Below are 25,098 nucleotides of genomic sequence, written 5' to 3'. Positions count from 1 at the left end.
ACATTTCATATTTTAAAACGATCTTATAAATCTCCCAACCGTAGAATTCCAGTCCCTGTCTTGCAGGTAAGACCCTCATTTTGTTTTTCTGTAGCATTTTTCTCTCCCGTAAGTTTAACCGTGTGGCTGCCCAGTTCCTGCTTCGTCCTCTCAATACCATCACTCTAGCTCCTTCCAGTGGTAAATCACAACGAGCAACACCAAACAGCTCTGTGATCACTTCGGGCCGAAGAGGGTGGGAAGTAGAGTTTTCACAATACACCCGCGTCCCATTTCTGGGGGCCCTAAAATCCTAACAGGGAATGATAGATGGTGTGCAATGGGAACTCAGAGCGGAGGCTCATTTGAAATTCGTGCAGCCAGTTAGTTCAAGAGGACAGGACGAGGCATTTTACAGGCCATCCACTTTCAAAAAGAGCGTATTTGTGATCCTGGGGAGCAGTACAGCCAGCTTACTTATTCCGTACGGAACCCTAGGGAGACATTTTCAGAAAAATTAGCCTTGGGGGACTCCAGAGAAAGCGCGGTTTTTCCTTAATAATGGCCGCAGGTGTTCTTGACTAACGATCTTTTGATGGTATTTGTGATGGGGCTAAAAAAGAATTCGTTTATTTCTGTTTGGTTTTGCTACCAAATGCAAAGGGCAAGTGCCTTCCTGGCAAAATGGATTCTGTGGAGAACGGCTGCGATGAACAGGAAATTATGTTTTGAATTGGACACTACAGAGTGTGCTGTCAAATCACTGAGCATGTTCAGCTGGACCTACAGTGAATGAAAACTGGAAAAAAGTGGGGTGGGAGGAATTCATCAGCGTTCAGTGTGCCCTTTATCATTAAGCATATTGTTGTAATTAGCTGAAAACAAAACAAATCATTAGGAAAGGATTATTTTCACTCAAATAACAAAATCCAGTATCTGTCATAATGACAAAATAGTGCTTTGCACATAGTAAGCGCTTAATAAATGCCATCATCATCATCATTATTAGTAGAGGCCTGGGAAGACACTTTCAATCAATCAATCAATCAATCGCATTTATTGAGCGCTTACTGTGTGCAGAGCACTGTACTAAGCACTTGGGAAGTACAAGTTGGCAACATATAGAGACGGTCCCTACCCAAAAGTGGGCTCACAGTCTAGAAGGGGGAGACAGAGAACAAAACCAAACGTATTAACAAAGTAAAATAAATAGAATAGATATGTACAAGTAAAATAAATAAATAGAGTAATAAATATGTACAAACATATACATATATACAGGTGCTGTGGGGAAGGGAAGGAGGTAAGGCGGGGGGGATGGAGAGGGGGAGGAGGGGGAGAAATTTTTTTTTTAAGCTTTTGGGTTTTGTTTTTATATTTTCTAACTTTCCCTTTCAGAGTGATTTGGAGTGTCCATGTTTCAATCCAATAGCCAGGGCTGGATTCGTGGGACATGTTTTAAGGGCTTTCCAAAGGCACTTTCCAAGTGGCAAATTTTCAGGGAGTTCATTTCTCATTAGCTGAATGAGCAAGAGTGTCAGTGTGAGAATCCCTTTCCCTGAAGGACAGGCAAGCTAGGTTACTGGCTGGGCTGTAATTCTGCATGTTCATCACAAGTGTCTGCTCTGGACACGGAGGCTATTCCTGCTTTGATGTGTCCCGTGGAGAGAGCGGGCATTGGTGAAGGGCGAAAGAATGCGGTCACCAGGGGAAAAAGACAAAAGAATGCCAGGCAGAACCCCGCAATCTGACTCCCCTGACACCCTCTGTGTCCCGCTCTTTACCCTCCCTTCCTGCCCCAAGCAATCTGTGTGAGAAACAGGTGATGTGGCGGGCGCCACACAGATTTCTCCCAATCAGGCCTACTCATTGTGCAGTCAACCTCTTGCTCATACTCTTCTTCCTACCTGGAACTCTCTCCCCCTTCACATCTGGCAGACTGCTCCTCTCCTCATCTTCAAAGACCTCCTGAAATCACATCTCCTCCAGGGGGCCTTCCCTGACTAAGCCCTCTTTTCCCCTCCCTAATTGCTACTTCAGCACTTCCTCAGTATCTAAGTATTTGGGGGCACACCTTCCACCCCACCCCCGTAGCACTTAAGGACTTATTTTTAATTTCTATTGCTTCCACTTCTGAGACTGTGAGCTTCTTAAAGTCAGGGATTATGTCTACTAACTCTATTGTTCTCTCCCAAGCCCTTAGCACAGCAGGTGCTCAGTAGTTAAGATGGATGGATGGTTGACTACCACATTCCTGTACATTAGGTCGATCTGAGAGTTGAAACTAAGAGAATCCAGCTGATGACTGGTAGGAATGAAGCCACCCTGCTGATAAAGGGCAGAAACAAGAAGACGTTGAGGCCAGACCCCGAGCCAGATAAAAAGCCAGACAGAGGAAACGTTCCCTGGGATCGACCTGGAGTTACCCGGCACAAGCCCAGCTGGGAAAGGTTCAACTACCTCGACTGAAATGCCATGAAGGAGGAGCTGACCGGGCAGGGGGGCCCAGGAGGAGGAGGAAGTGGAAGAGGGAGGTTGATTTGGGGTAACCTTGGTTTGAGGGGGCAGAGGCGGGTGCCCAGAGAGGGGCTGGAAAGGGGAACTAAAACAGGGAAGGAACTAAGATAAATTGCAGATAGGAGGAGAATGCAATAGAGTTTAAAATTATGTACATAAGTGTCCATGGTGGTTGGGAGCACTTAAGAGATTTGGTTGAGGGGAAGAGGTGAAATGGCAGGTGGGGAGATAAAATGCAGAGATGAGAGATGGAGCAGGGAAGGACTTCTGGAGGGGATGGGATTTCAGAAGGGCTCTGAAGATGGGGAGAGTTGTGGTCTGCCAGATGTGAAGGGGGAGGGGCTTCCAGGCAGGAGGGAGGGCAGGAACAAGAAGTTGGTAGTAGTGGTGACAACGAGGCATGGTGAGTGGGTTAGCTGGAGGCAAATGGGGTAGGTGAGCTGGGGTGTAGTGAGAGAAGAGTGAGGATAAATTGGGGGGTGGGGGAGAAAACTGTTGGAGTACCTTGAAGGCAATGTTTGGAATTTCTGCTTGAATGAGGGGAAATGTGGGCAAATTGTGGGAGTTGAGAGAGAGGGAGGAGTCAGGGAAAAGGCTAAGGTCACGGGCCATAAGGATGTGGAGGATAGCGGCATTGTAAACTGTGATGAGGAAGTTGGGCAGGTTTGAGAAGGAAGATGAGGAGGGCAGTTTTAAACCTGTTGAACTTAAGATGCCAGTGGGACAACCATGAGAGACAGGAAGAGATGGGAGGGAGATTGCAGAGGAGGTGAGAGAGAGATGGGGGCTAGTTAGATACATTACGCACGAACTTGTTGTGGGCAGGGAACGTGTCTACCAACTCTGTTATATTGTACTCTCCCAAATGCTTAATACAATGCTCTGCACACAGTAGGCACCCAATAAGTACCAGTGATTGATTGACTGATACAAGCCACATATGGCTCACAGTCTAAGAGGGAGGGAGAGCAGGTAGCTTATCTCCATTTTACAGAAGACAAAGCTGAGGTCCAGAGCAGGCTAGTGGCAGAGCTGGGATTAGAGCTCGCATCTTCTGATTCCCGTTCCCATGCTGTTTCCACTAAAGCACAGTGCCTTGCAGTAATTTGTTTCTGCCCCATCCCAGATCCTGGTGTAACCTGCCTGGGAGCAGCGCAGAAGATTCTGGAGATTCTTGGGTAGGTTTCTTTCTTTTTTTCTTTCTTTCCCAGAAATTCTGCTGCCACTGCCCAGTATAGAGTAATGCAGTCTAATGAAAAGAGCCCAGGTCTGGGAAACAGAGGACTTTGGTTCTAATCCAGGCTCTGCCACTTGCCTGCTGTACGACTTTGGGCAAATCACTTCATTTCTCACCTGTGAAATGAGAATTCAATACCTGTTCTCCCTCCTACTTAGACTGTGAGCCCCGTGTGGGACAGGGGCTTTGTCTGACCTGTTTACCCCTGTGCTTGGAATAAACAAATATCACTATTATTATTATTAATAATAATAATAATAAGTATGAGGTTCACAAGCATCTTTGATATACAGGGATTTTTTTGCTTTCTGACATCATGCAACTGAGGGTGCTAGAACATGGAGGGGTTGGAATGTAGCGGAGGAGGTCTCCCGCTTTGAGATCCTTAGGTTCTGTCTACTGGGCACAGAGGGAAGGGGGATGAGGGAGAAAAAAGCCAAAAAGAAAGAGAGAAATGGGGAGTGAGAAATAAAGGGAAAAAGAGAAACAGAGAGACAGAGGCAATCACAGAGAGGGACAACCACTGAGTAGAACAAGGAGAAAGATAGATACAGAGAGAGATCTACAGTGCTTGTTCCCAGATCTGCCCAGGTCCGCATTTATCCACCACACTACCATCATTATTTACAGTATTTATTGAACACCTACTGGGCACAGAGCCTTACCTTCGGCATTTGGGCGCAATCCTTGCCCTCAAAGCCCTTAGGAAAAGCAGTGCGGCTTAGTGGAAAGAGCACAGGCTTGGGAGTCAGAGGTCGTGGGTTCTAATCCCGGCTTCGCCACTTCAGCTGTGACTTTGGGCAAGTCACTTAACTTCTCTGTGCCTCAGTTCCCTCATCTGTAAAATGGGGATTAAGTCTGTGAGCCCCTCGTGGGACAACCTGACTACCTTGTATCTACCCCAGCACTTAGAGCGGTGATTGGCACATAGTAAGTGCTTAACAAATATTATTATTATTATTATTACCTTATAATCCACTGGAGGAGACGGGCAGGCACACATTCCAGACATAATTCAGGTTAGAATCACCCCATGGTTCAACCACCCTGGGAATGCAATCTGCCTTGTTTGCTGCTTTACCCATGATACAGGAAAACATTTCCAGAAGCACCGAGGAGTGTAGAAGCTGTTAGTGTGCTACCAGTTTCTTTGAGAAGAAAAGTTGAGGACTGCTATTCCACCTAAGTTAGACATATTCTTCGCTAAAATTGAAAAACCTCTTCCACAGTCATCAGAACCAGCTTCTAATTCTGCAGCCTCCTGCAAAGACTTATACATATTACAACCCCCTCATTTATTTAACAATGTGATATTAGGTTACTAATCACTTAAATAAAGATAAATGGTAGTTTAGTGACATTTATCATTACAGTATGCAGCATGAAAAAGAATTTCATATTACTTTTCCCAAGGTTGTGAAAATGGATTCCAATTTATAATGATTATAAGCTCACTGTGGGCACAGAGTGTGTCTGCTAACTGTTGTATTGTACTCTCTCAAGCTCTTAGTACAGTGCTTAGCACTGTTTGATTTATTGACTGATTATATGTAAGTCTATGGGACAAACGTAACTCATAATCCAACCACATTTTCGATGATGATGCTCATCATAATAATAATGGTATCTGTTAAGCGATTACTATATGCCAGGCACTGTACTAAGCAAAGACCTGCCTGAGGATGCCGAGATCTTTCCACCAAGTGGCCTCAGCCTGACCAGGTGATCAGCTAATGGTACCACTGCTTACCATCTGCCTACCCGCCGGGATTATAGGACATTTCGTTCCCAATCTGTTGCGGCTGAGAAGCAACCATTTTCTTCATCTTCCCAAAGTGTGGCTGCCTAAGACCCAGTTGACAAAGGCCCAGGTTCATACACTTTTACATTTCAATGACTCCTGCCTTCACACCTACTCTGCCCCCGCTTTCTTCTACTTTCATACTAACCTAGTCTGTTTATTCCTAATCATTGACCTCTTCACTCCCAAGGACCCAAGAACTATTCAACCATCTCCTCAGAAAAACTCTAGTGGTTGCCAATCGACCTCCACATAATAATAATAATAATAATAATATTGGTATTTGTTAAGCGCTTACTATGTGCAAAGCACTGTTCTAAGCGCTGGGGTAGATACAAGTTGATCAGGTTGTCCCACGTGAGGCTCACAGTCTTAATCCCCATTTTACAGATAGGGTAACTGAGGCACAGAGAAGTTAAGTGACTTGCCCAAAGTCACACAGCTGACAGTTGGCAGAGCCGGGGTTTGAACCCATGACCTCTGACTCCAAAGCCCGTGCTCTTTCCACTGAGCCACGCTGCTTCTCTGCTTCTTCACATCAAACAAAAACTCCTCACCATTGGTTTTAAAGCACTCGATCACCCCCATCCCTACTCTACTTCGCTACTCTCCTACTACAACCCAGCCTGTACCCTTCGCTCCTCTAGTAATAATAATAACGATGGCATTTATTAAGCGCTTACTATGTGCAAAGCACTGTTCTAAGCACTGGGGAAGTTACAAGATGATCAGGTTGTCCCACGGGGGGCTCACAGTCTTAATCCCCATTTTACAGATGAGGTAACTGAGGCCCAGAGAAGTTAAGTGACTTGCCCAAAGTCACACAGCTGACTTCTCACTGTGCCTCTACCTCATCTAGTCACCACCAACCCCTCTCCCATGTCATGCCTCTGGCCTGGAATGCCCTCCCTCCTGAAATCCTACAAATATTCTCCCCTTCTTCAAAGCCTTATTGAAGGCACATCTCCTTCAAGAGGCCTTCCCTGATTAAGCCTCCCTTTACTCTTCTCCCACTCCTTTCTGCTTCACCCTGCCTTGCTCCTTTTGTTCCTCCCCACTCCCAGCCCCACAGCACTTATGTACATATCTGTAGTTTATTTATATTAATGTCTGTCTTTCCCTCTAGACTGTAAGCTCGCTGTGGGCAGGAAATGTGTTTGGTTATTGTTGTATTGAACTCTCCCAAGTGCTTAGTACAGTGCTCTGCACACAGTAAGCACTCAAGAAATATGATTGAATGGATGAATTAATAAATCCAGGCATACGCCATGATACACCTGTGTCATACAACTTGGGAGGCAGCTGGCTTAGTTGAAAGAGTAGAATGGGAATGGAGTTGGGGACCTGGGTTGCAGTCCCAGCTTTGCCACTGGCCTGCTGTGTGACTCCAGGGAAGTCACTTCACCTCTGTGCACCTCAGTTTCCTCATCTGTAACTTTGGGATAAAATACCCATCCTTTCCCCTTCGTAGATTGTGGGCACATAGTAAGTGCTTAATAAATAGTACCCACTATCCTTATTTCATGCTATATACTGTAATGATAAATTGTACTAAAACACTGTTTATCTTTATGTGATTCCAAACCTAACAGCACACTATTAAATGAATGAAGAATTTTAATGTGTCTATGAGTCTTGGCAGGAGGCTGCCGAAGTGGAGATAATTCCAAAATAAAGCATTACGTGAGCAAACTAGAAATGGAAACATACCAGCAATGAAATATTTTTGTGTGCAATAGTTCATTTTCAAGATGTTACCTTTCGCTTTATTTTGTGCTAACGGATTAGAGATGGCATTATCTAGTGCTAAATTAAAATGGGCTTTCATCACTCTAAGTCACTCAAAACACTTCAGAGGGAGGGGAGGGAAGTGCTGGAGCCAAGGTAAACTGTGCAGCAGTATTGTTAGGTGAGAGAGCATCATCTTGAGGGCTCACCCCCTTGTCCCCACCCACTCCCCCTTATGCATTTCCAGCATTCTAACTTCTAACTTCGAACATACCTTTCCACTTGAAACAGCATGGCCTAGTAGGGAGACCATGGGCCGAGGTGAGAGAGATCCTGGGATCTAATAATAATAATAATAATGGCATTTATTAAGCGCTTACTATGTGCAGAGCACTGTTCTAAGCGCTGGGGAGGTTACAAGGTGAACAACTCCTCCACTTACCTGCTGCGTGACCTTAAGCAAGTCACTCAAATTCTCTGTGCCTCAGTTCCCTCGCCTGCAAAATGGGGATTCAAACCCTGTTTTCCCCCCTACTTAGATTGTGAGCCATATGATTATCATGTATATACCCCAGCGTTTATGACAGTGCTTGACATATAGGAAGTGCTTAACAATTACCACAATAATCATTCTTACTGCCCGTAATTTATTTTATTATCTGTCTTCCCCTCTAGTTTGTAAACTCCTGCAATGTCTAGTAACTCTATTGTCCTCTCCCAAAAGTACAGAGCAAGTACTCAATAAATGACATCAATTGATTGATTGATTGAGGGCACCATCAGTAATATCAATATTAACACTCAACAGAGCCGTCTCAAAATAAGGATGAGTGTTCTAGAGGATTACTTCCAAAGTTTCCTCGAAAAACAGATTGACATTCTGAAAGCTTGCCAAGTTCTGTTTCCAAATGTCACTTCAAATGTTTGCAGAGGACTCGGGGTTGAGGGGTGGGGGGGATTGTTTTTGTGTGCTGGAAGGTGGCAGGAAAGCAAAAAGGGGGTTTTTCCAAGGGAAATGGAGTTCTGTGAGTCAAACTCTAGAAGGGTAATTCTAGGAACATTGCTGAGTTGCTACTAACCTCCTTACTGCCACTAATAAAAAACAGCACCCGAAAGCAAACAATATGTTGAGCAACAAAAATAGCATCAGGACAGTCTTACTTTTGTAAATATCTCATGGAAGGGGAATAGCTCACTATGGGCAGGAAATGTGTCTGTTCATTGTTATATTGTACTCTGTTAATGATGTGCATCTAGCTTTATTTCTATTTATTCCCCTTTTAGACTGTGAGCCCACTGTTGGGTAGGGACTGTCTCTATATGTTGCCAACTTGTACTTCCCAAGCGCTTAGTACAGTGCTCTGCACACAGTAAGCGCTCAATAAATACGATTGATTGATTGATTGATTGATTATTCTGATGACTTGACACCTGTCCACATGTTTTGTTTTGTTTTGTTGTCTTTCTCCCCCCTTCTAGACTGTGAGCCCGTTGTTGGGTAGGGACCATCTCTATATGTTGCCAACATGTACTTCCCAAGCGCTTAGTACAGTGCTCTGTACACAGTAAGTGCTTAATAAATATGACTGACTGACTGAATGAATGAAAGAAAAGTGCTTAGCGCAGTTTTCTGCAAACAGCAAGTGCTCAATAAATGCGATTGAAAGAATGAATGAACAAATGAAAAGGATTGGTCACACAGCTTTTTTTCCCTAAAAGTCATGGTTTGGATTTCCAAAAAGTAATGAAAACTTTTATCAATCACTGTCTGACCCAGAGCACTGTACTGAGCGTTTGGGAGAGTACAATACAAGAGTTTGTAGACACCTTCTCTGCCCACGAGGAGCTTATAGGTTAGAGGGGCAGGCAGGCATTATATTAATATATAATGACAAATATATTATGATAAATAAGTAGTGGCACTTCCTCTTTTCTACATGACTAACTTTTACTTTTTGAACCCACCTGAAAACCCTCTTGTCTGCTGTGTTACCTTGGTTAAGTCACTGGACTTCTCTGTGCCTCAGTTACCTCATCAGTAAAATGGGGATTAAGACTGTGAGCTCCACGTAGGACATGGACTGTGTCCACCCTGATTATCTTGCATCTACCCCAGTACTTAGATCAGTGCCTGGCACCTAGTAAGCACTTAACAAATACCATAAAAAAACCACTTCCACCAGGAAGCATTCCCCTGGTTAAGCCCTACCTTCCCTAGCCAAGTCTATTCATCAGCTGCCCTTAGTACGTCTGTGTATTCAACTACCCTTAGTACTTGTACATAAGCACTTAGTACAGTGCTCTGCACACAGTAAGCGCTCAATAAATATGATTGATGATATTCTTGGCTTACATTAAATGGTTCATTTATTCATCCATGCATATTTCCACTTTTCAGCTATTAAAAACTCTAATGTACAGGCTCTTTCTCCTCCAACTATTTGTGAATGGCCCGTCCATCTGTGTCCACCTATTAGACCATAAGCTACTTATTCAATTGTATTCTCCCAAGTGCTTAATAGAGTGCCCAACACACAGTAATCACTCAGTAAAGCTCTCTTCACACAGTAGGTGCTCAAAACACTGCTCTGCTTGTAGTAGTTGCTCAGTACAGTGCTCTGCACTCAGCCAATTACAATCGATTGATGGCTTTCCAGGCTCCCCCAAACTCATCCCAGGGAGTGTGAATCCGAAGATGAATAGATCTGCCCCCCATGTGACCTCTCCATCCTTCTGGAATGGACATTCATTCATTCATTCATTCAGTCAATCATATTTATTGAGCGCTTACTGTGTGCAGAGCACTGTACTAAGCACTTGGGAAGTACAAGTTGGCAACATATAGAGACGGTCCCTACCCAACAACGGGCTCACAGTCTAGAAGCGGGAGACAGATGACAAAACAAAACATGTGGACAGGTGTCAAGTCGTCAGAACAAATAGAATTAAGAGACATAGTGCTTTTGGCCCAAAATAGCCTCTATATTGTACTCTCCCAAGCACTTAGTACAATGCTCTGCACACAGTAAGTGCTCAATAAATACAACTGATTGATTGACTGATTGACGGATCGATCCAAGAAGTGTTAATTGCCAGGGTAAAGAGGTCTGAATGGGTAGGGAGATTTAATCTGACTGACATTTGAGAGCAAAGGGAAAGTCTCCTCTTGAAAAATCCAACCTGTATATATGTATATATGTTTGTACATATTTATTACTCTACTTATTTATTTTACTTGTACATATCTATTCTATTTATTTTATTTTGTTAGTATGTTTGGTTTTGTTCTCTGTCTCCCCCCCTTTTAGACTGTGAGCCCACTGTTGGGTAGGGACCGTCTCTTTATGTTGCCAACTTGTACTTCCCAAGCGCTTAGTACAGTGTTCTGCACACAGTAAGCACTCAATAAATACGATTGATTGATTGAGAGATAATCCAATATGGAGAGGTAGAGTGTGGCTTCGTAGACCAAGCACAGGCCTAGCAGTCAGAGGATCTGGGTTGTAATCCCAGCTCAGCAACTTGCTGGCTGTGTGACCTTGGGCTTATCACTTGACTTCTCTGGCTCTCAGTTTTCTCTTCTATAAAACGGGAATAAAATCCCTGCTTTCTCTCCCTCTAAGACTGTGAGCCTCATGTGGGACAGGAACTGTGTCTGCTGTTATTATTATTATTATTATTATTATTAGTAGTAGTAGTAGTAGCAGTAGTAGTAACATCATCATCATCAATCATATTTATTGAGCGCTTACTATGTGCAGAGCACTGTACTAAGCGCTTAGCACTGTTATTATTATTACATCATCATCATTATTATTATTGCATTTGTTAAGCGCAATAATATTGTGCACTTTTCTAAGCTTTGGGGTAGATTAAGTTAATTGGGTTGGACAGTTGCTGTCCCACATGGGGCTTGCAGTGTAAGTAGGAGGGAGAACAGGTTTTTAATCCCCATTTTATATTTGAGGAAATTTAGGCATAGTGAAATTAAGTGACTTGCCCAAGAGCTTATCATATTGTATCAACCCCTAGTTTTTCCCAGTGCTTGGCATGTAGTAAATGCTTAACAAGCACCATGATGATTACTCTGGAAGAAGTTGGTGAATGTGCCACTCTTGGCTCCCTCCCAGGTCCTCCAACTAAGTCAGAGGCAAGCGAACTCCTTGTACTCCCTGTCCTGGGGGCTGCAGAGGCCAGATGGGAATTTCTGCAGGTGGCCATCACTGCCACAAAGGAAAGGTCACAGACCTCACAACAAAGGTAAGCCCTCAATAAATACGATTGAATGAATGACTGAAAGGGGAAAGTGACTTGTTGGTATTTCGGCTCAGCAACTCATGAGTTGAGTCAACTCATCTTAATGCTGAGCAATGCTTGATGTTTGTGTTTTTCAGAAAATAAACTATAGCGATACAATCAAATTCAGCTCTGGGAAAAAAAAAGCAAACACTTACCCCAGGCATATGGAATCTGTTCCCATGGGAGCCCAGGAAATGTCAGCAGTCTCGAGAGGTTGTGATCTAAATTCATGGAATTTAGAATTGGGGAAACAATGTGGCTCAGTGGAAAGAGCCCGGGCTTTGGAGTCAGAAGTCGTGGGTTCACATCCCAGCTCCGCCACTTGTCGGCTGTGTGACTTTGGGCAAGTCACTTCACTTCTCTGGGCCTCAGTTTCCTCATCTGTAAATCAATCTATTTATCTTTTAGACTGTGAGCCCACTGTTGGGTAGGGACTGTCTCTATGTGATGCCAATTTGTACTTCCCAAGCGCTTAGTACAGTGCTCTGCACATAGTAAGCGCTCAATAAATACGATTGATTGATTGATTGATGGACGAGTGGTCCGCAATGGGGCCGCTAAAGGGGATATTAAGGATGTGGAGGGCAAAGTGAGGGGTGCTGGATTGTCAATACTTTAGCAGGAGGAGGGGTGTCCAGGAGAGCAACCATCCCACGGTTCCTCCGGGCATCTGGTTGCCATGGAGACAGAACACTGGGTTGGATGGACCACTGGTCTGACCCAGGAATGGCTTTGTTTAAAGTCTTAAAATGCAAGGGATCACCATCAAACTGGATAGCTAGAGATCCGGGATCATTCCTTTTCCTACCGTTATGGAAATATAGTCACACTTAGTGCCTCACTGGTAAATACGAAAGCAATATATAAAATTAAAGGGCTGGAAAATACTGCAGAGAGTATTGAATTACTGATACATTTACTGGAGATGAAGAGGCTGTCTGTAGTGCAGTGTCTACTTGATGAAATTACTGAGCTCTGCGGACGAGATAAGAACTTCCCCTGCTTAATGATCCCATTTACACTTCAGGATCAAGGATTTCCAAAAGAATCTAGGATTTCCAGGCTTCGTAACAAGGGTTTGCATGAATAGGCAGTGGGCCATGCATATAGGGCAAGGGGAGAGGACGGGGAAGTCTGGATAATTACGTTTTCCGGGTAGTCAGAGTCTGAAGATGTCATTTTCCTATAGTGAAGAATGCTGGTCCCTTTCCTATCAATTGGAAATTTTATTCTCTGTGTCAGCCCTGGTTACATAAGAAAGTCAGTCCCAAATAGAATGGGAAATATTCCATTTGTTCTAAATCCTAGGGCTATATAGCCTTGGCTGGTTCAACGCCCCCCCCTCCCCACCCACCCCCGGCCCCACCCGCTGGCATTTGAGGCTAATCAACGTGGTGTGCGATATCTTCATGTCATCGTGCATATGACCTAATAATAATAATCATCATTATTATTACCATGGTGTCTAAGCACTTACTATGTGTCAAGCACTGTTCTAAGTGCTGGGATAGATTCAAGATAATCTGGCCCCAGATGGAGCTCACAATCTAAGAAGGAGGGAGATCAGCTACTGAATCCCCATTTTGCAGAAGAGAAAACTGAAGCACAGAGAAGTGAAATGACTTGCCCAAGGGTACACAGCAAGCAAGTGATGGAGCCAGGATTAGAACCCAGGTCCTCTGATTCCCAGGCCTGGGCTCTTTTCATTAGACCACATTATTCTTTACTGGGCAGTGGCAGCAGAATTTCTGAGAAAGAAAAAACAAAATCTCCCCCAGATTCTCCAGCATCTTCTGCGCTGCTCCCGGGCAGGTTACACCAGGCTCTTGGATGGGGCAGAAACAAATCACTGCAAGGTGATGTGGTTTGGTGGAAAAGAACACGGGAATGGAAATTGGAAGATGTGAGCTGTAATCCCAGTTTTGCCACTAGTCTTCTCTGGGCCTTAGTTTCCTCTTCTGTAAAATGGAGATAAGCTACCTGCTCTCCCTCCCTTTTATAGTGTGAGCCATGTGTGGCTTGTATCAGTCCACCAATCAATAGCATTTATTGAGCACTTAATGTGTGCAGAGCACTGTACTAAGCATTTGGGATAGTACAACATAACAATATAGCAGACTTATTCCCTGCCCACAGTGAGATTACAGTCTAGAGGGGGAGACAGACATTAATAGAAATAAATTAAGGATATGTACGTAAGTGCTTTGGGGCTGGGATGGGGGGATGAATAAAGGATCAAGCCAGAGTGGAAAGGAGTGGAAGAAAAGGAAAAGAGGTCTTAGTCATGAATGGCTTCTTGGAGGAGATGCGCCTTCAGTAAGACTTTGAAGTGAGGGGAGAGTAAATGTCTGTCAGCTATGAAGAGTGAGGGTGTTCCAGGCCAGAGGCAGGATGTGGTTGAGAGGCTGGTGATGAGAGAGACAAGGCTGAGATACAGTGAGTAGGTTGGGCAGAAGGCAAACCTTCCCTGTCCATCAGGGTCAAATAAATGGCAGTTAAGGAACTCTTAACAAAGAAATACGAAGAGTTCAATGATCCGCTTTTCATGAATTAACTCATATGAACGTGTTTGCCCTGATTCCAATGGAGCATTTAAGGAAACCTCCTCCATTCAGGCTATGAAAATTATTACGTGTTGGGCATTTACAGTGTACCTCTGCACTGAGGTGACTACTTGCAACTCATTTAAGGCATGTTGTCTGGCCTTCAGGGGCCCCCAGATTTACTAAGGGAGGCAGGATCCGTAGAAGAATGAGAATATAATCAGAATATGAAAACTGGTGACTGCTTACTACTAGGCACTGCACTGAGCATTTGGGAAAATACAAAGGTAGCAAGACAAACCTTTCCTGTCCTCAAGGACTTTTAATAGGGGAGACCAGCAATCTATCCATCCATCCATCAATCAACTGGATTTATTGATCACTATTGTGTGCAGAGCACTGTACTAAATGCTTGGAAGAGTACAGTATAACAGAGTTGGTAGACATATTCCCTGCCCACAGTGAGTTTACAGTTTAGATGAGCTTGCAGTCTAGAAAACAAGCTTACAAGCCGACTCAAATGATTTACAAGTAGTGAGAGGAGTAGGGAAGAACACAGATATAAGAGGTAGTATTAAGAACACATCAGGATGAAATGGCCGAATATTCAGTCAATGGCATTTATTGAGCACTTGCTGTGTGCAGAGCACTGTACTAAGTACATGTGAAAGTTCAATATAATATAGTTGGTAGATATGATCCCTGGCCACAAGAAGCTTGCAGTCCATTGAATATCAAAATAGATATAGAAATACAAATTTACATAATGGAAATGAATATTTCCTGATCACCATCAGGTGGTCCTTGGGGTCAGACAATTTCATTGGTAAAGTATGGGTCATCTAGCCTCCCTAATTTGCATTCTATATTGCCAACTTTCCCTCGTGTAATTCTATGAGTTCATCCAAGCACCTTTTGAACCCACTGATATTTTCAGCCTGCATGACTTCCTGTGATAAAACATTCCCCCTATTTACCACTCAGTGGGGGATGAAGTGTTTCCTTCTGTTTGTTTGGAATTTCCTGCATTTAAGCTCTAGGAGGTGACCCTCATCTTTGTGCTGTGGGATTCCATGGATAGCAATTGATTTTTTTGCCTTGTCCACACAGTTCAAGAATTTGTAAACTTCAATCCTGTCCCCGATCAGCCTGACTGTTTCTTCTGATCCTCTGCGTCCTTTCTGCATCCTTTGTGATCCTCTCAGTTATTCCTCAAATGGAAGCTGCTCCCGATCATCTTGGTTTTCTTCCTCTCTCCCTTCTCCACCTCCATTATCTCCCTTTTGAGAAGGAGTGATCAGAACTGCAGGGATAGGTGCACCATGATGATCAGTCATCTGGATACTTATACCCTGTAGCCACGGTTTTAATCCACTTCTGAAAGCCAGAATTCAGGCATACAAAAACGAACCACAGAAAGCAGTTTGAAGAATGATGCCCATCATGAATGCCTGATTAAAAAAAAATGAATGTATTGATAACAGAAAATTCACAGGAATAAGATGCACATCCCTAAAAAGTAGAATTATGTTATGAAATTGAAGAATATGACAAAGCAAGGCATAAATTTTTGAATGACTGACTTGTTTTTCCTTACTTTTTCATTACTGTTATTTCTCATAATGATGCACCTTGTTTGTCAGGCAGAAGCCAATACTAAAATGTGTTCTTGTTTCCTAAAGGTAATCCCTGCAATACTAAGGTTTCATTTCATTTCTTCTAGATATCACTTCATGAGGGTTTCTAGATACAATTTTCTGATTAAAATCGGGTTGATTTAAAAATAAAATTGAGGGAAATTTTCATAGCTTTGTATTGTAATATTTTCAGTCGGGAAGGGAAAGTACTTGCTTTGAATTATTTAAATTCATGCTGGCCATACTATAGCAAGAATATACAACTGTTTGTCACAATTGAGGTTTTCGACTCCACTAAATCACAGAAATATCGAGGTCAAATATTTGGTTCCAACCGCAGACGTCACATCTGGACAACCTACAAATACTATCAGATTCAAAGGAGAGCTCTATGTTCTTGCCTATTGATTCTATTAATCAGCAGTTTCTGGGACAAGCCACACTGGGTGATTTCAGGTATTAATATAAAGTTGCTGCTTTAATTTTTTCCCTTGGTTTAGAATCAAGGAAGAGAAATTATTTTTCATCTTCAGAGACTGTTATTGAAAGCATTTGAGTTTCTGTTTGTCCTTTTTCCCATGAAAGAAAACTGAACAGCTGCATAATTCTTTGTGACTTTCTTGCCTCTAGATCTCTATCAATAATTTACACTGGGGAAAGCTTTCTATGTCAGAATTAATTGCTCCTTTACCGGTCACAGAGACTCCAAAAGCTGCCTATTCTTCAGCAGAATCTATTTTATTGTTATTATTGTTGTTGCTATTGGTATTATCATTATTTGCTGAGCACTTACTGCGTGCCAAGCACTGTACTAAGGACTGTGGTAGATAGGAGATAATCACACAGTCCCTGATCTACATGAGGCTAACATATAAGGTACAATGATACACCCTGAAAACTTGGCAAATGCTCATTTCACCAAACTAAAAGTACATTTGAAAGTCTGCCAACGGATTGTAATTACAGCAAATCAGTTGGAATCCATATACTTCAAACAGCTATTCTTGTTCTTTACTTTTGCAGGAAAATTGTACTTGTGTGCATATAGTGTAATCATATCACCTTAATTTGTACAGAGCTTATTATTTTTCCAAAGAGCTTTCACATTAATTATTTTATTTCATCCTCCTGACACCCCTGTGCAGAAGGGGAGAAACAGGAAATATTATTCCCATTTTACAGATGAGGAAACTGAGGGCCAGAGAAGTTAAGTGAGTTGTCCAAGGTCACCCAGCAAGCCGATAACAGAGCTGGGATTAGAACTCTGGTCTCCTCATTCCCAGCCTCATGTTCTTTCCACTAGACCACACTGCCCCATAACCACAGATCTATCAAAAAATCAATCAATCATTGATATTTATTGAGCTGTAACCATGTGCAGAGCACTGTACTAAGTGCTTGGTAGACTATAATACAATAGTCCTTGGTAGACATGATCCTTGCTCACAAGGATCTAGAGGGAGACAGGGACATTAAAATAAGTTACAGATAGGGGAAGTGGCATAAAATAAGGATATGGGCATAAGTGCCGTGGCGCTGAGGATGGGATGGATATCAAGTGATTAAAGGGAACAGATCCAAGTGCACAGATGATACAAAAGGGTTGGCAAATGGGGTGGAGTAATGAGGGATTAGTCAGAGAAGGCTCTTTGAGGAGATATGATTCTAGTAGGGCTTTGAAGATGGGGAGAGTGGTGGACTGTCAGATGTGAAGGAGGAGAGAATTCCAGGCCAGAGACAGGGCATGAGTGAGGAGTCGGCAGCAATAATAATAATAATGATGGCATTTGTTAAGTGCTTACTATGTGCAAAGCACTGTTCTAAGTGCTGGGGGGGATACAAGGTGATCAGGTTGTCCCACACGGGGCTCACAGTCTTCATCCCCATTTTACAGATGAGGGAACTGAGGCTCAGAGAAGTGAAGTGACTTGCCCAAGGTCACACGGCAGACATATGGCAGAGCCAGGATTCGAACCCATGACCTCTGACTCCCAAGCCCGGGCTCTTTCTACTGAGCCATGCTGCAGCAAGACAAGGAGATCGAGGTACAGTGAGTGGGTTGGCGTTAGATTAGTGAAGCCTATGAGCTGAGTGGTAGTAAGAGATGAGTGAGATAAGATAGGAAGGGAAGAGATGATTTATTGCTTTAAAGCCAATGATAAGGAGTTCCTCTTTCATGCAGAGATGGATGGGAAACCATTGGAGGTTTCTGAGGAGTGGGGAGAAATAAAACTAATGACACAACAAAAGAGTGGCATTGACCTATTGATGGCATATTGCCTAAGAAGTGGATATTTTTTTAATCCACCCACCTCTCTGTCCACATATATAGCTTCTGGGACACCAGACTCTCAATGACAAGGACGGAGGGCTAAGGAAACAGCAGGCATCACTTTACTAACCTCACATTAAATGTATGTAGAGAGTTCCCCATGCCTGGGAACTAAAGTGATTGGTGAAACACATTTCTAGAAAGGGGAGATTAGAAGCTCCTCACAGGCAGGGATCATGGTCCTTAAAGCCAGAGATACAGTTGTTCCCCACTTTCATCCAGAAAAGCAACAACCCTAGAGGTTTCCCCCAGTCACCAGGCAAGTGCCTGAAAATCCTGTTGGGTGTAATGGCTCAAGTACCCCCATTCTAATACCCAGGAGCAGGGAACCCAAGACAAGAATAAGGTTTAAGGACTTCGTTAGAGATATACAGTTCAAGGACAAAGACCCAAAACAAAAACAAAGGTCAGTAGGGAGCTGTGACTAGAGGAGCAGAACTTCGGGCTCCTCATGGTTCAGCATCCATGGTATTTCTGTAGCCACAGCAATGGCTATAGCAGCCACCATCGTCCTGGGATCTTGTGGCAGCCTCGTGCTGCGGATGCTGCTGTTTGCCCCCCTGGGGTGACAGGAGGCAGGATGGGATGGAATCTCCTCGAGGGAGCAGAGGAATGCTAGACCCAGGTTCTTGAGAGGAGGTGAGGCTCGTTGTCCAGTATGGGAGACATTGAGAGCATGCTGCAGTGGCTTTTATCCCCATGGCTTGTCACACAAAGAGCATGTTGGGAGCAAGGGCTCTCCATAGCAGGGAAGGAAGGTGGGAGTGCCCCCTGTTCCATCACTCAGCCAAGTAGGGAGGGATAGAGAACATGTAGGGAGGTGAGCCTGTGGTTACCAGTTGCTTTGCTTGGCCACAGTGCAGGGGGACCTAGAAATGCTCAGTTATTGCTAAAATCTCCATGGCCAGGCACCCACAAAGAGCTTGTTGGGAGCAGAGCCTGCCCATCTTTGTGCCAATGGGACAATAATCAAATTTCAGGCCACCAAGATCATCCCTATCTCAAGTTAAATCTCCACCAATAGCAGCTGGACCAATGTGAAATATGATCGGGCACTACGCCAGAACTTTCCTCTCCATCCAAACTGCTACCATGTTAATACAATCAATCATCCTATCCTGCCTAGATTACTGCATCTGCCTCCTTTCTGACCTCCAAACCTCCTGTCTCTTCCCACTCCAGTCCATACTTCACTCCTCTGCCCGGCTCATCTTTCTACAAAAATGTTCAGGACACGTCACGCCTGCCTCCTCAAAAATCAACAGTGGCTGCCCATCTACCTCTGTATCAAACAAAAACTCCTCACCATCGGCTTTAAAGCACTCCATCATCTTGCCCCCTCCTACCTCACCTTGCTTCTCTCCTACAACCCAGCCCACATACTTCGCTCCTCTAGTGCCAACCTTCTCACTGTGTGCCGATCTCACCTGTCTCACCACCAACCCCTGGCCCACATCCTGCCTCTGGCCTGGGATGTCCCAAGCACTTAGTACAGTGCTCTGCACACAGTAAGTGCTTAATAAATACAATTGAACTATTGAATGAATGAACTGTGGTGAAATTCACGTCTTCAGTGGCATCCACCTGTCTACATGTTTTGTTTTGTTGTCTGTCTCCCCCTTCTAGACTGGGAGCCCGTTGTTGGGTAGGGACCATCTCTATATGTTGCCGACTTGTACTTCCCAAGCGCTTAGTACAGTGCTCTGCACACAGTGAGCACTCAATAAATACAATTGAATGATGAATGTAGTGCAGTATTCTAAGCACTTGTGAAAGTTTAGCAGAAGCAAAAGATATGTTCCCTGCTTGCATGGAGCTTCTACTCAAATGGGGGACATAGTATCTAGCAGTAAAATCAGCCTAAAAATAATAATAGAATGTTCAATTGAATATATGCATCTGTTGACGGGGAGTCTATGTCCAAGAGAGGGATGAGGGATAAGAAGACCTGTATAAGGCAGTGGAATTTTAAGTGGACTTTGAAAGTGGGCAAGGGTGGGTAGGTCTGGTAGATTTGTTGATTACTGTAAGAAGGCCATCAGAGAGAAGCAGCTTGGAGAAGCAGCGTGGTTCAGTGGAAAAGAGCACGGGCTTTGGAGTCAGAGGTCATGGGTTCAAATCCTGGCTCCCGTACTTGTCAGCTGTGTGACTTTGGGCAAGTCATTTCACTTCTCTGGGCCTCAGTTCCCTCATCTGTAAAATGGGGATGAAGACTGTGAGCCCCATGTGGGACAACCTCATGACCTTGTATCTCCCCAGGGCTTAGAACAGTGCTTTGCACATAGTAAGCGCTTAATAAATGTCATCATCATCATCATCAGAGAGGGCCCGCACCTCTATATCAGCAGATCGTTGAACAGTAATGTTCATCCCCTCTGCAATATTCCCTCTCTGACGGTATTGGGGCATTTTTTTTTTAGGGGGATGAGGGTATTCAAACAACCTATCCCACCAAACCTGCCAGATGCCAGCCCCCTCCTCCTATACATGATAATAATAATAATAATAATAATAATAATGGCACTTATTAAGCACTTACTATGTGCAAAGCACTGTGCAGAGCCCTCTTAAATTCCACCTCCCTGATTGATTTCCTAGCAGCCTAAGCTATATCATCCCTATAGCCAACTCTAGCACTTAAGAGCACAAGTGTCTGTAGGAGTACTTAATTATCTATTTTGACCACTTGAGTCATAAATAGTTCTATGTCTGTTTCTCTCTTTAGAGTGAAAGCTTATTGTGGGCAAGGAACATGAAACTTAGTTACTCTGTACTTCCTAAGCACCAAGTGAACAATCAAAAAATACTACTAGTGAAACTGATAATTGTTATTGGGTTAAGCACTGACTATTTGCTAAACTCTGTGTAGATGCACGATAAACCGATTTGGACACTCTCATGGTCTAAAAGGGAAGAAAAACAGATCAATCAGTCCATCAATCCATGGCATTCATTGAATGCTTACTGTGTGTGGAGCACTTTGCTAAGTGCTTGGGAGAATACAGCGCAATGGAGTTGGTAGACACATTCCCTGGCCACAGAGAGCTGACAGTCCAGATGGGGAGACAGACTTTAATATAAATAAATAAATTATGGATATGTACTTAAATGCTGTGGGGCTGAGGATGGGGTGAATACCAGGCAGTGTGGCTCAGTGGAAAGAGCCCGGGCTTGGGAGTCAGAAGTCATGGGTTCTAATCCTGGCTCTGCCACTTGTCAGCCATGTGACTTTGGGCAAGTCACTTAACTTCTCTGTGCCTCAGTTACCTCATCTGTACAATGGGGATGAAGACTGTGAGCCCCATATGGGACAACCTGATTACCTTGTATACCCCTCAGCGGTTAGAACAGTGCTTGGCACATAGTAAGCACTTAACGAATGCCATCATTGTTATTATTATTACAGATCCAAGTGCTTAGGGGATGCAGAAGGGAGAGGGAGTCGGGGAAAGAGGGCTTAATTGGGGAAGGCCTTTATTTAATCCCCATTTTACATATGAGGAAACCGGGACTCAGAGAGGTTAAGTAACTTTCCCAATGTCACACAGCAGGTATGTTGCAGACCCAATTACAACCCAGATCTCCTGGCGCCCCATCCGTCACTCATTCTGTTAGGCCTCACTGCTGGTTTCCTGCTATCATCTCCTCTTCTCAGGATTCCCAGGCAATGACGCTAAATTGCTGTAACCAGGACTTCAATGCCTTCTGCACCCATTTATAATGAGTTTGCTCTCCTCAGGACCCAAGTTACTCCCTGAGAGGAAATTAGCCCAAACAAGGTGCATTATGGGCACAAGGCCCTAACTGATGGCCTAAAAAAGAAGCCTCTCTCTTAGTATTTAGGAACGCCTTTCACTGAAATCTCAACCTGACATGTCAAGTTATTAGAATGACACCATGAATTTGTGTAGTAGTATTATTTTTCCAAAACATTTTCATTTGACTTATTGTGTTTTATCCTCCCAGCATCCCTTTGAGGCAGATATTTATTATCCCCATTCTACAGATGAGGGATGTTTTTCCTACAAGAACATTCTGTTTCCCACATTTCTCTCACAGTTTGTGCTGGAGTTGCTGTGAGGGTGAAATGGAATTGTGCCCAGCGCAGCATTTTTCTCTAGTAAATGGCTGACTGGAGTTTATTTGGTAACAGGGGACTGAGGACCGACACTGACCTGAGGATTGAGAAGCAGGTGGCTTATTAGGGAGAGCATAGGCCTGGTAGACTGGAGATCTGGATTCTAATTCTGGCTCTACACCTTGCTGGTTGTGTAACCTTAGGCAACTTACTCACCTTAGGCAGGTTACTCAATCTTCTCAGTATCCTCATCCTCTGTAAAATGGAGATTTCATAACTGTTCACCCTCCTCCTTAGACTGGGAGCCCCATGTTGGCAGGGACTGTATCCGATCTGATTATCCTGCATCTAACCCAGTGTTTGGTACCTAGTAAGTGCTTAATTAGTATTACTATTATTATTATCATTATGAACGGGTGCCCCAACTCTCAATAAACTTTACATGGTGAATACGGAGCTCCAGGGAGCCCCAGGGGAAGGGTGGAGAAAGCCATCTCTTTTGCGATTTGCATTTTTCATTATGTTTGACATTTTTGATACTGAGCCTGTAACAAATAATAGCTGGGAGGAGAGGACTGGGGAGATGAGATTTCAATAAATCTGAAACAGACATATAAAAAAACCAGAGAGGAAAGGAATGAACCAGTCTGTAAAGGCATTTTTCTGCAGGGAGGAGTTTGAGGGAGCTGAAGAGATTTGATTTTTGTGTAATATAGTTGCCTGAACTTTGAGCAAATAAACACATAATTCTCTTTTTCCTTTGTTTATGAGGTATTTTGAGGGTTTTAACTAAGCTGAACCCCTCTCAGAGTTGCACCTGGAGTGTTTCCAGTAATCTACCAGTCTCGACTACCGGAGGGAGAGTCAAGCAGAGGCATATCCATTCCATTCCTAGCTTGGGGCAGTGGCTAGCAAATGGAAGACAATCTGCTACAATTATAAAACTCCCCTTTGCTGGGCAACAGCGGCAAGGGAGAGAGTCGAAGATGGAGACTCAAGTTTACTGCACGGAAGGAAGCAATGGTAAACCACTTCCATATTTTTTACCAAGAAAACTCTCTGGATACACTACCAGAACAATTGCAGATGGAGGTGGGGTGTTCTGGGAGAGATGTGTCCATGGCGTCGCTATGGGTAGGACATGACTCGACGGCATAAGACAACAAGTAAGCTGGAAGGGAGTTCCTTAGCTCTGAGAACAGGGTGGAAGCACTGATGGCAAACCTGCCTCTTGGTAATTAAAGAAACCTATGCTCAAAGAGTGCTACCCCTATCCCGACTGGCCCATCAGTCTGGTCTGTCTGCTGCCGTGGTTTCCCAGCATCGTCTGCTCTAGTGGGGAAGCCCCAGAGCCCTGCCCTGACCAGCAGAAGAACAGCAGCCAGCATGCATAGCCTCCCTATCTGGCAAGTCACCAGCTGGGCAGGCTTTCAGGATGTTATGCTGAGTCAAGATACAAGTAATAATAATAATAATAACAATAGTAATAATCATTATGGTATTTGTTAAACCCTTACTATATGCAAGACACTGTACTATGTGCTGGGGTCGATACAAGCAAATTGGGTTGAATGCAGTCCCTGTCCCATGTAGGGTTCACGGTCTCAATCTCCATTTTACAGATGAGGTAACTGAGGTACAGAGAATTTAAGTGGCTTGTCCATGGTCACACAGGAGACAAATGGTGAAGCTGGGATTAGAACCTTTTGACTCCCAAGCCCGTGCTCTAGCCACTAGGCCATGCTGCTCCTATGTCATGCCTAGCCTAATGGAAAGAGCCCAAGTCTGGGAGTCAGGGGACCTAGGTTCTAATCCTGGTTCTACTTTTTACCTGCTGAATGTGACTTTGGGTAAGTAGCTTCAATTCTCTGAGCCTCAGTTCCTCCTCTGTAAAATGGGGATTCAATACCTAGTCTCTGTCCCCATTAGAGTATGAACCCTATCTGACCTGAATAGCTTGGATCTACCCCAGTGCTTTGCATCTAGTAAAAATTTAACAAGCACCACAATTATTCCTATTCTTAGTATGTAATAGCCAAGCACTAGACATGGGCGAGTACTCCCTTCTGCCTACTCAAATCCCTCTACAGACTTATGCCAGCCTTCCTCTCCCTCTCTGCCCTGGGTACATCAGATCCTCCTGTCTCTCCCCACTTTAGTCTATACTTCACGCTGCTGCCCGGATCATCTTTGTGCAGAAACGCTCTGGGCATGTTACTCCCCTCCTCAAAAATCTCCAGTGGTTGCCAGTCAACCTATGCATCAAGCAAAAACTCCTGACTCTCAGCTTCAAAGCTCTCCATCACCTCGCCCCCTCCTACCTCACCTCCCTTCTCTCCTTCTACATCCCAGCCCGCACCCTGCGCTCCTCTGCCTCTAACCTCCTCACTGTACCTCGTTCTAACCTGTCCTGCCATCGACCCCTGGCCCACTTCCTCCCCCTGGCCTGGAATGCCCTCCCTCCGCATATTTGCCAAGCTAGCTCTCTTCCTCCCTTCAAAGCCCTACTGAGAGCTCACCTCCTCCAGGAGGCCTTCCTAGACTGAGCCCCCTTTTTCCTCTCCTCTTCCCCATTCCCCCCGCCCTATCTCCTTCCCCTCCCCAAAGCACCTGTATATATGTTTGTACAGATTTATTACTCTATTTATTTTACTTGTACATATTTACTATTCTATTTTGTTAATGATGTGCATCTAGCTTTATTTCTATTTATTCTGATGACTTGACACCTGTCCACATGTTTTGTTTTGTTGTCTGTCTCCCCCTTCTAGACTGTGACCCCGATGTTGGGTAGGGACCGTCTCTATATGTTGCCAACTTGTACTTCCCAAGCACTTAGTACAGTGCTCTGCACACAGTAAGCGCTCAATAAATACAATTGAATAAATGAATGAATGAATGAATGCCTGAATCCTGTGAGGAAATTCATGGGACTTCTCAAGCTCCT

At 44.0% G+C, this 25,098-nt stretch overlaps 1 protein-coding gene and 1 non-coding gene across 2 annotated transcripts in view; one reads left to right on the top strand and one right to left on the bottom strand.

Annotated features, from left to right (window-relative positions):
• LOC119919706 (E3 SUMO-protein ligase PIAS3-like) overlaps positions 1–25,098 on the bottom strand; it is a 545,060-nt gene that overhangs the window by 480,164 nt on the left and 39,798 nt on the right. The gene's annotated exons all lie outside the window — the stretch shown is intronic.
• LOC119920651 lies at positions 22,951–23,089 on the top strand. Its single transcript, XR_005448382.1, has one exon. It is a non-coding gene; the product is annotated as a small nucleolar RNA SNORA7 (small nucleolar RNA).

Source organism: Tachyglossus aculeatus, chromosome X1 (assembly GCF_015852505.1).
Source record: "Tachyglossus aculeatus isolate mTacAcu1 chromosome X1, mTacAcu1.pri, whole genome shotgun sequence".
In the NCBI taxonomy this organism is placed as follows: Eukaryota; Metazoa; Chordata; class Mammalia; order Monotremata; family Tachyglossidae; genus Tachyglossus; species Tachyglossus aculeatus.
This window is presented reverse-complemented; position numbering and strand designations above follow the sequence as displayed.